Source organism: Trichosurus vulpecula, chromosome 1 (genome assembly GCF_011100635.1).
Source record: "Trichosurus vulpecula isolate mTriVul1 chromosome 1, mTriVul1.pri, whole genome shotgun sequence".
NCBI lineage: Eukaryota > Metazoa > Chordata > Mammalia > Diprotodontia > Phalangeridae > Trichosurus > Trichosurus vulpecula.
In genome coordinates, this window is record NC_050573.1 from 507,351,099 (window position 1) to 507,362,743 (window position 11,645).

Below are 11,645 nucleotides of genomic sequence, written 5' to 3' on the forward strand. Positions count from 1 at the left end.
GTCAATTTTCATTTATTACAGGAAATAATATATAATTTATACTATGCATATATATATATATATATATATATATATATATATACTCACACACATATAGAAATTTATGCATTTATAAATAGAGATCTATACCTAAATATATCTATCTGTCTATCTATCTGTCTATCATCTATCTATCTATCTATCTATCTATCTATCTATCTATCTATCTATCTATTTATCTATTTAATATGTACATAGTTGTTTGCATTCTTTTCCCCCATCAGAACTTGAGCTTCCTATGAGCAGGGATTGTTATATAACTCTACATACCACTATGGAGCTGTAAGGAATTCTCACTTCTACCATTGCTTACCCAGAGACCCTTCATTAGGGTGAAGAGCTCCCAGTATGACTAATAGGCAGTATGTCATGGTAATCAGTTATAAAAATGATGACAAACGGAATTCACTTTAATTTTTTTTGTTTTTTTTTTCATTTTTAAAAATTTGTTTTTAGTTTCCAATATTAATTTCCACAAGATTTTGAGTCACAAATTTTCTCCTCATCTCTACCCTACCTCCACTCCAAGGTGGCATATATTCTGATTGCCTCTTTCTCCAGTCTGTCTTCTCTTCTTTCACTGCACCCCCCATCCCCTTACCCTTTACATTTTTGTAGGGCAAGATACATTTCCATTGCCTATATATCTTATTTCCCAGTTACATGTAAAAACGATTTTTCTAAACATTTGTTTTTAGAACTTTGAGTTCCAAATTCTCTCCCTTCTTCCCTCCCCACCCACCCTCCTTCAGAAGGCAAGCAATTCAATAGGGGTTATACATGTCTTGTTATGCAAAACACTTCCATAATAGTCATGTTGTGAAAGACTAACTATATTTCCCTCCACCCTGTCCTTTCCCCCTTTATTCAATTTTGTCCTTTGATCCTTTCCTCTTTCAAAAGTATTTGCTATAGACTATCATCTCCTCTAATCTGCTTTCCCTTCTATCATCCCCTCCTCTTATCCCCTTCCCTCCTACTTTCCTGTAGGGTAAAAGACCCAATTGGGTATGTATGTTATTCCCTCCTTAAGTAAAATCTGATGAGAGCAAGATTCACTCATTCCCTTTCACCTACCCCCTCTTCCATTCCATTACAACAGCTTTTTCTTGTCACTTTTATGTGAAATAATTTACCTCATTCTATCTCTCTCTTTTTCCTTCTCCCAATATATTACTCTCTCTCCCCTTAATTTTATTTTTTTAGATATCATCCTTTCATATTCATCTCACCCTGTGCCCTCTATATATATATATGTATGTTCCCTTCAACTACCCTATTACTTAGAAAGGTCTTCTGAGTAACAAATATCATCTTTCCATGTAGGAATATAAACAAGATGTCTTAACTTTAGTAATTCCCTGATGATTTATCTTTCTTGTCTACCTTTTCTTACTTCTGTTGATTCTTGTATTTAAAAGTAAAATTTTCTTCAGCTCTGGTTTTTTCAACAAGAATCCTTGGAAGTCCCATATTTCATTGAAAGTCCATATTTTTCTCTGAAGTATTATATTCAGTTTTGCTGGGTAGGTGATTCTTGGTTTTAATCTTAGCTCCTTTGACCTCTGGAAGATCATATTCCAAGCCCATTGATCCCTTGATGTAAGCTGCTAGATCTTGTGTTATCCTGATTTTATTTCCATGATACTCAAATTGTTTCTTTCAGGCTGCTTGCAATATTGTCTCCTTGCCCTGGGAACTCTGAAATTTGGTGACAATATTCCTAGGAGTTTTCTTTTTGGGATCTTTTTCAAGAGGTGATCAGTGGATTCTTTCAATATCCATTTTACCCTCTGGTTCCAGAATATCAGGGAAGATTTCCTTGATAATTTCTTGGAAGATGATATCTAGACTCTTTTTTGATCATGACTTTCAGGTAGTCCAATAATTTTTAAATTATCTCTCCTGGATCTATTCTCCAGGTTAGTGGATTTTCCAATGAGATATTTCACATTGTCTTCCATTTTTTCATCCTTTTGGTTCTATTTTATAATTTCTTGATTTCTCATAAAGTCACTAGCTTCCACTTGCTCCATTCTAATTTTTAAGGCAACATTTTTTTCAGTGGTCTTTTGGACCTCCTTTTCTATTTGGCTAATTCTGGCTTTTAAGGCATTCTTCTCCTCAATGGCTTTTTGGAGCTCTTTTGCCATTTGAGTTAGTCTATGTTTTAAAGTGTTATTTTCTTCAGTATTTTTTGGGTCTCCTTTAGCAAGTTGTTGACTCACTTCTCATGATTTTCTTGCATCACTCTCATTTCTCTTCCCAATTTTTCCTCTACTTCTCTTACTTGCTTTTACAAATCCTTTTTGAGCTCTTCCATGGCCTGGACCAATTTATATTTTTCTTGGAGGTTTTGATGAAGGAGCTTTGACTTCATTGACTTCTTCTGGCTATATGTTTTCATCTTCTTTGTCACCAAAGAAAAATTTTAAAGTCTGAGTCCTTTTATGCTGCCTGATCATTTTCCCAGATAATTATTTAACTTTTGAGCTCTTTGTCAGAGTATGACTGCTTTGAGAATGGAGAGTGATGTGTTCTAAGTTTCAGGGGGTTTGTGCTGCTGTTTTTAAAGCTACTTGTATTCTGAGGTGATATGATATTCCTCTCCTGGCCTGTGCTCTGGTCTGTGAGACATTTCAAACACTCCTTTATGCCATGTAACTACCAGGAAGACTCGCTCTCTACAGCCACTACATGCTCTGCCACACCAGTGCTCCTCCTCCCCCAAGGACCATCAACCAGCACCATGACCCAGATCCAGGCAGGGTAGAACAAGAGAATGCTGCCTCAGCAACAGCAAAGAGATCCCTGCACTCCTGCTCTCATCAGATGCTTGATTCCCCCCCACTGTCTGTGGGCCAGGAGCTGCAGAAGCAGCTCTCTGTCACCCCAGGGCTGGGGACAGACTATGCACTTCTCTCGCCCAGGTCCAACAGTTTTCCCACTGACCTGCTCAGTTGTCTTTGGTGTTTGTGGGTTGAAAAGTCTGTTAACTACCACAGCTTCCAGTGATTCAGTGCCCTGAGGCCTGCTCCATCAGGTCTACTCCACTCCCAGCATGGTGTGATAGACCCTTCTCAGTGATCATGCAGGCATTTTGGGCTGGAGACTTATTTTATTCTGTCATTTCATGGGTTATGTAGCTCTAGAATTTGTTTAGAGTCATTTTTACAGGTGTTTGGAGGCATTTGGGGGAAAACTCAAGCAAGTCCCTGTTTTCATGCCACCATCTTGGCTCTGTTCCCCAACAGGAGCAGCATTTTAAGCCTTGTTATCTTGCAGGCCATAGTCTGTAGACTACAACAAAAACACCTTTTTGAATCTGATTCTGCTGTGCTGTATTGAGCGATTTATCACTTGACACACTACAGGAAGGATTGGGTTTTATTGTGAACTTCTCCAGGATACTAGATTAGGCTTGAAATCCTAAATCTGTGCCTTTAGGAGTCAAGGTAACCTAATTTTTGGTTGTTTGTTTGCTTGTTTTGTTTTACAAAGTATTCTAACTTAAAATGCACCAGTGTAATTCAGCAAATTTTGTTCCTTATAATATTTAAAGCACTGCCTGATAATACTGAAAATTTACATTTTAACATACAGCATTAGCCAACCCCTTGCTAGCTTCCCTAGAACACATGGTTTCCTAATGGTAGTCATAGCCTGTATGTTTTTTTCCTATTAACATTATAACTGGGGAGTCACTTAGAAATATAATATTTATGGCACGAATATCTGCCCAGTGGAACATTAAAGAGATCTTCTTATAGTCCCCCCAAATAACTTTTATTTTATGGTCCTCAGAGTCATCTAACTAAAAAATGGCATGGTAGAAACTTGATCTTTCTACTTTTACACTTTTCTAACACTTTTTCAGGGTTTTCAACTAAGTATGACTAATGAAAGCAGGAGAAAAAATATTAGGAAGTCATTGTAAAATATGGCAATTTTTTTAGGCTTAGACATTTTCCAATTTATTATAATTTGACCTTGCTATCTGACTTATGTCTTGTGGTTTTAAAAAGGGAAAAGAACTCTATGGGTGAAAGAGAATGTATGGGAACAAGGACACAAAGAATAGTTTGAGAATAATGTACTTCATGATTGAAGGACTTACCTGACAACATCCACCACTGTTAGGTAAACTGGAGTTTCACAGAATAGCTTCATTTGGATTGAGCAGTTATAATTAAAGTAACATGGACCTAGATGTAAACATCCTCATAGAAACCCTGAGGAAGTTGGTATCAATGAAGCAATAGGTATTCATTAAGTGCCTACTGTGCAGAGGGTGTTTTCATTAGGCCTTTGTCAGTATTTCTTAAAGTCTAAAATTGTCCATCTCTGAAAGAATGTTTCACCTCCATAGATTGCATTTTGCCTCAGTAAAAGGGGAACCACATTTAGTGAGGGTAACTGAAATCCTCAAAAGTGAAAAAGCATGAATCCAGAAGGGATTTTCATGGCAAATGGGAAAAAGTGACCATGGAAATGGCAAAAGGAACTAATGAATATGTGAAAATTCCTACAAAAGGACAATAATTCTATCCTCTTCATCTCCTGCAGGAATTGATATGTCTAAGAATGAAATGCAACAAAAAAATAAAACAAGGGGCAGAAGGCAAGATCAATAAAACAACAGCACAGAAACTGTTTGAAAGAGGAAACGAAATATGTACTTGGAATCTTTAATTTTATGAGGAATATAGGGAATGAAAAAGGTCCATGAATCCAAGAATAAATTTCTAGAACAGATAGAAAGAGAAAATAAATGGTGAAGAGAACAAGGTCAAGAATTCTCTTAGAAAAAAAAGCAGAAAAATAAAAACTAACAGAACAATATGAAGGGGAGGAACAGGAGGGAAAATTACTTTACTTAAAGAAGCACTGAAGAAAAACTACACCTAAAAGATGCGTGGTGTCTTTTAAATTAATTATTTTTTAAAAAAATTATTGTAGAGTCAAACACCAGAACACAAATACAGAATAGTGAAAAGAAAAAAAAAACATCATAAATTTAAATATTGGAACTTAAATACAAAGTAAGAAAAGGGGGTAAAGCATTTCATGTTAGCAGAAAATAAGAGGATTCAAAATATGTAATGATAAATTTTCATTTCAGGAAAGCCTGTATGATAAATACTAAGCATTGTGTTAAGAGCTCTCCTTCTTTTCTTTGCTTCCTTGTTAGCTTTTTTCTGTTCTCTCCTGTACACTTTTTTTTATTTTTTATTTTTTTCAACAATTCTCAGATTTTAATATGAAATGAAGCATTTTTTCTTTTTTTTATTTATTTAACATATTTAATTTTCAGCATTGATTTTCACAAGACTTTGAATTACAAATTTTCTCCCCATTTCTACCCTCCCCCCACTCCAAGATGGCATATATTCTGGTTGCCCTGTTCCCCAGTCAGCCCTCCCCTTTGTCACCCCACTCCCCTCCCATCCCCTTTTCCCTTCCTTTCTTGTAGGGCAAGATAAATTTCTACGCCCCATTGCCTGTGTATCTTATTTTCTAGTTGCATGTAAAAACATTTTTTTTTTGTTTTTGGACATCTGTTTTTAAAACTTTGAGTTCCAAATTTTCTCCCCTCTTCCCTTCCCACCCACCCTCCCTAAGAAGTCAAGCAATTCAACATAGGCCACATGTGTATCATTATGTATAACCCTTCTACAATACTCATGTTGTGAAAGACTTACTATATTTTGCTCCCTCCCAACCCATCCCCCTTTATTAAATTTTCTCCCTTGACCCTGTTCCCTTTCAAAAGTGTTTGTTTGTGATTACCTCTACCCCCATCAGCCCTCCCCTCCATCATCCCCCCATTTTTTTTATCTTCTTCCCTCTTCTTTCCTGTGGGGTAAGATTCCCAATTGGGTATGTATGGTATTCCCTCCTTAGGCCAAATCTGATGAGAGCAATGTTCACTCATTCCCCCCTCACCTGCCCTCTCCCCTCCTCCCACAGAACTGCTTCCTCTTACTACCTCTATGCGAGATAATCCACCCCATTCTATCTCTCCTTATCTCCCTCTCTAAGTATGTTCCTCTCTCATCCCTTAATTTGATTTTACTTCTTTTAGATATCTTCCCTTCATCTTCAACTCACCCTGTGTCCGATCTCTCTCTCTCTCTCTCTCTCTCTCTCTATATATATATATATATATATATATATATATATATATATATATATATACATATATACATATATACACACACACACACACACACATACACACACACAGATATATACATACATACACATTCACCCATATATATACATAAACATATATGTATGCATATTCCCTTCAGCTACCCTAATACTGAGGTCTCATGAATCATACACATCATCTTTCCATGTAGGAGTGTCAACAAAACAGTTCACCTTTAGTAAGTCCCTTGCAATTTCTTTTTCTTGTTCTTTTTCTTGATTATCTTTTCATGCTTCTCTTGATTCTTGTGTTTGAAAGTCAAATTTTCTATTCAGTTTTGGTCTTTTCATTGAGAAAGCTTTAAAGTCCTCTATTTTATTGAAAATCCATATTTTGCCTTGGAGCATGATACTCAGTTTTGCTGGGTAGGTGATTCTAGGTTTTAATCCTAGCTCCATTGACCTCCAGAATATCGTATTCCAAGCCCTTCGATCTCTTAATGTAGAGGCTGCCAGATCTTGGGTTATTCTGATTGTGTTTCCACAATACTCAAATTGTTTCTTTCTGGCTGCTTGCAGTATTTTCTGCTTGATCTGGGAGCTCTGGAATTTGGCAACAATATTCCTGGGAGATTTCTTTTTGGGATCTATTTGAGGAGGTGATCGATGGATTCTTTCAATTTCTATTTTGCCCTGTGGCTCTAGAATATCAGGGCAGTTCTCCTTGATTATTTCTTGAAAGATGGTATCTAGGCTCTTTTTTTGATCATGGCTTTCAGGTAGTCCAATAATTTTTAAATTATCTCTCCTGGATCTATTTTCCAGGTCAGTGGTTATTCCAACGAGATATTTCACATTGTCTTCCATTTTTTCATTCCTTTGGTTCTGTTTTATAATATCTTGATTTCTCATCAAGTCACTAGCTTCCACTTGCTCCAATCTAATTTTTAAGGTAGTATTTTCTTCAGTGGTCTTTTGGACCTCCTTTTCCGTTTGGCTAATTCTGCCTTTCAAGGCATTCTTCTCCTCATTGGCTTTTTGGAGCTCTTTTGCCATTTGAGTTAGTCTGTTTTTTAAGGTGTTGTTTTCTTCAGTGTATTTTTCAGTATTTTTTTGGGACTCCTTTACCAAGTCATTGACTTGTTTTTCATGGTTTTCTCACATCCTTCTCATTTCTCTTCCCAATTTTTCCTCTACTTCTCTAACTTGCTTTTCCAAATCCTTTTTGAGTTCTTCCATGGCCTGGGACCAGTTCATGTTTTTCTTGGAGGCTTTTGTTGTAGGCTCTTGCACTTTATTGACTTCTTTAGGCTGTATGTTTTGGTCTTCTTTGTCAGCAAAGAAAGAATCCAAAGTCTGAGACTGCATCTCGGTGCGTTTTCACTGCCTGGCCATATTCCCAGCCAACTAACTTGACCTTTGAGTTTTTCAGTGGGGTATGACTGCTTGTAGACTAACGAGTTCTATGTTCCACGTTTGGGGGGGAGGTGCCGGCTCTGCCACACCAGCACTGCCCCTTCCTCAACCCCCAACCCGGACTGGGCTTAGATCTTCAGTAGGCTGTGCACTCCTGCTCTGATCCGCCACTTAATTCCTCCCACCAGGTGGGCCTGGGACCGGAAGCAACAACAGGCTTGGCTGCCCCACCTCCGCTGCCCTCGGGGCTGGAAGCCGAACCGCGAACTCCTTCTACTTCTGCAGCTTTTCCCACTAACCTTCTCCTTGCAGTCTTTGGTGTTTGTGAGTTGAGGAGTGTGGTAACTTCCGCAGCTCACTGATTCAGGGCGCTAGGGCCCCCTCTGCCCGGCTTCTGGTCTGGTTAGTCCACGCCGCTCAGGCTGGGTTCTGCTCCATTCTGTTCCCAGCTCCCAGCTCCCAACTCTGTGTGGGATAGACCTCACCTAGAGACCATCCAGGCTGTCCTGGGCTGGAGCCCTGCTTCCCTCTGCTGTTTTGTGGGTTCTGCCATTCTAGGATTGGTTCAGAGTCATTTTAATAGGTTTTTGGAGGGACTCTGTATGGAGCTCACGCTAGTCCCTGCTTACCAGCTGCCATCTTGGCTCTGCCCCCCCCCCCCCGCTGTACACTTTTTACTTTGTTCTTTTTTCTCCCTTCCTCCCCCCTCCCCAGAAGGCTACGATTAAGCTTGTATGTATTTATATAAATCCAGATACATACATACACATATACATATAGACACATATACACACATATATAGATGTATACTTTTCCTAACAATTTCTCCTCCTGATCTTTGTTTTTATGTTTTCACATATCTCTTGTTTCCTATCCCTCCTGACTGCTGTACTTTACTTCTACCAGCTGCCTTACCCTCCTGCTACTTACCTCCCTCCAAGGTCCCCTCCCTTATCCTCCCATTCCCATGGATCTAAGCACCCTACTATATCAACATTTAACCTATTCCCTCATCCTCCCCTTTAGAGATCTCTTCCTTTTCTACTCACCCTTCCTATCCCCTTCCATTTTATTTCTTCTGAATTTAGAATAATTTTATACTCTACTGGATATGTGTGTGTGTGTGTATGATTTTCTCTTAAACCCATTCCTGATGAAAGTAGTTACCAGAATTACCAGCCCTGCTTCCCCACCTAATTTCTTTGTATCTTGCAACTCTTGCACCTCATTTGTATAAAATAATTACTTGTTTTAGCTGTTTCTAAATGATTTTACCTTTTAAAGTCACATCATACTCAGGTCTACCTGAGTCATTTTATGAACCACTCAATTATTAATGACAATCTTAGACATATACAAAAAGTAAACAGTTTGTCTTTATTGAATCCCTTGTGATCAGTCTTTGGTATGTCATACCTTATGTTTCTCTTGGCTCTTGTATGCCAAATCTTCTAGTAAGTTCAGGGTTGTTGTTGTTGTTGCTGTTTTTAACTAAGTCTTGAAAATCTGACAGTTGATCACATGTTCTTTTTTCATTCAGGATTATGCTGAACTTTCCTGGGTAGGGTATTTTTTGTTAGAGCTCTTCAATAATTGCTCTTCAATAATATATTGTTCCAAGACTGGTAGACTTTTGGTGTCACCTTTGCTAGGTCTTGTGTGATTCTTATTGTGGCACTGCCATATTTAAATTGTTTTCTTCTTATTGCTCATGATAGTTTATCCTTGAGCTGGGGGTTCTTGAATTTGACTCTAATATTCCTATGGGTTTACCTTATATGATGATCTCTTTCAGGTGGTGACTGGTAGATTTTTTTCTGTTTCTACTTTCCCCTCTTGGTCTAATGGTTCAGGGCAATTTTCTTTAATTATTTCTTGTATTGTTATATTAAAATTCTTTTCTTGATCATGACTCTCAGGTAGTCTGATCATTCTTATGTTTTCCCTTCTTGATCTGTCCTATAGATCAGTTGTTTTTCTTGTGTTTCACTTTCTCTATTTTTTTCATTCTTCATATTTTGTTTATTTCTTGATCTCTTATAACTTCCCTGACTTTGCCTTGCCCAATTCTAATTTTCTAAGTGCCATTTTCTTCCTTAAGATTCTCAATCTCCTCTTCTAATTGGTAGACTTTCTTTTCATAATCTTCTTGTTTTTCTTTGATTATTCTTTTTTTGTTGTTTTTCTCCATGTCTCTCATTTTATTTTTAAAGTCTTTTTAAAGTCCTTCTTTGAATTCTTTTTGGAAAGGTGTCCATTTGATATTACACTTTGGGGTTGAAGAGAGTTTCTTTACTTCTTTGCTCCTCTAAAGATGAACCCCCATTGTTTTTATTCTCATAGTAACTCTCTACGGTTGGATTCCTTTCTCCTTCCCTGTGCATTTTTTTAATTTATAGTAGCTTATTATTTGTAGGCATCTCTAATCCTGCAGTACAGGGGATGTTGCCTCTTGTCTAAGGTCTTCAGTTCCCCTTCTAACCTGGAACCAAAGCCAAATCTCCAGTCTCCTGTAAGTGCCCACAGCCAGGGACATTCTGCTCCACTTGTTCTGCCCTCAGATGGTGTGTGCTGATTCCTTCTCACCCCTGCTGCTCTCCACACAACAGCTATATCTGGTGTTCCTTGTCAGTAGAGGTTCCCTCGATCTTCCTAGGCTTGGACACCCAGATCCCCTCACTATCACAGGGGTAAAAGTTCCTGTGTCTGGGGTCTATTTGGCTTCCAATCCCAGACATCTACAGGGCTGGTTGCTTGTTTTAAGGGGATTGTCACTTGTTAATCCAGACCCTATCATGGAGGTCTTTACTCTTACAGGGACCAAACCTAATCCTGGGATTTTTCTTCTGATCTTCTCTAACTGTGCCAGAAAGACCCCTATTGTGTCCCTATTCTTATTTATTTGTACCCCACCCCCACTTTGTTTTCCTTAAGATGCTATTTTTATATCTTTTATAGGGAAAAATCTTGAGAGTTTGGAATTTTCTGATCTACTCCACCATCTTCCCAGAATCCTCTCTCCTAAATTAATTCAAGAAAACATTCAAGATATCAAGTTAGATTTATACTATGAATGAAAGGATGATTCTTCATTGGATAAATAATCAGTATGATTACTCATGTCAAAAATATCATGAAAAGAATCTATCTCAAACCCAAAGTAAGCATCATATATAATGGGGACACACTTAAAGCCTTTCCAATAAATATTGGAGTCAATCTAGGAAGCCCCCTCCAATCCATTCTCCAATTAGTCCTCAAATTGATCTTCCTAAGGTGCAGGTCTAACCACATCATTCCCTTATTCAATACACTCTGGTGGGGGTGTATGGTCTGTTCAGGAAGGACTAGCATCTCTGGTGTGAGGGCTTGCTGAACACTTTTCAGAACTGCTCATGCACCTTTGGTGTCTACCTGACACCCAGCTCTCACTTGTGGCTCCAAAGAGCATGGCATGTTAGTAGCCACACCTCAGTAAAACTGTCTTACAGCAAACAGGATAAACCAGATAGAAAGTAACTGAAAGGTCTCAAACGCTTTGGTGAGTTAGGGGATTGTCTACCTGAAGCGTGTGAAGACTTTCTCTGGTAGAATAGGCAGATGAGAACAACTTTTCCCAGTGGCAATGAAAGTGGCTAGAGCAGATGCTTGGAGTGCTTAGAACTTGCTCATAGACAAAAGACCCCAAGGTCATCCATTCAATCCTGGGCCATTGCCAGTTGTTTTGACTTTTGTCTTGCCACTGGACTTCAATAACTAGAAAACAGAGTGAAGTTGATGGCTTTGTGAAACTTTTCCTTAGATCCAATTCACAGGCAAGTCAGTACATTACCATGTGATGTCATTGGTGATCTTTGCAAATGAAGGACAAACAACAATAACAAGAACGTTCAAGTTGTCCTCTATCATTTCCAGAATCAAATATAAAAACCTGTTTATCATTCAAAGCCCTTCATAAACAGGAATACTCCTAGCTTTTCTTATATCTCTGTGCGAAGACCCCCATGTACTCTTCTTTATTTTTTTCCACTGAAACT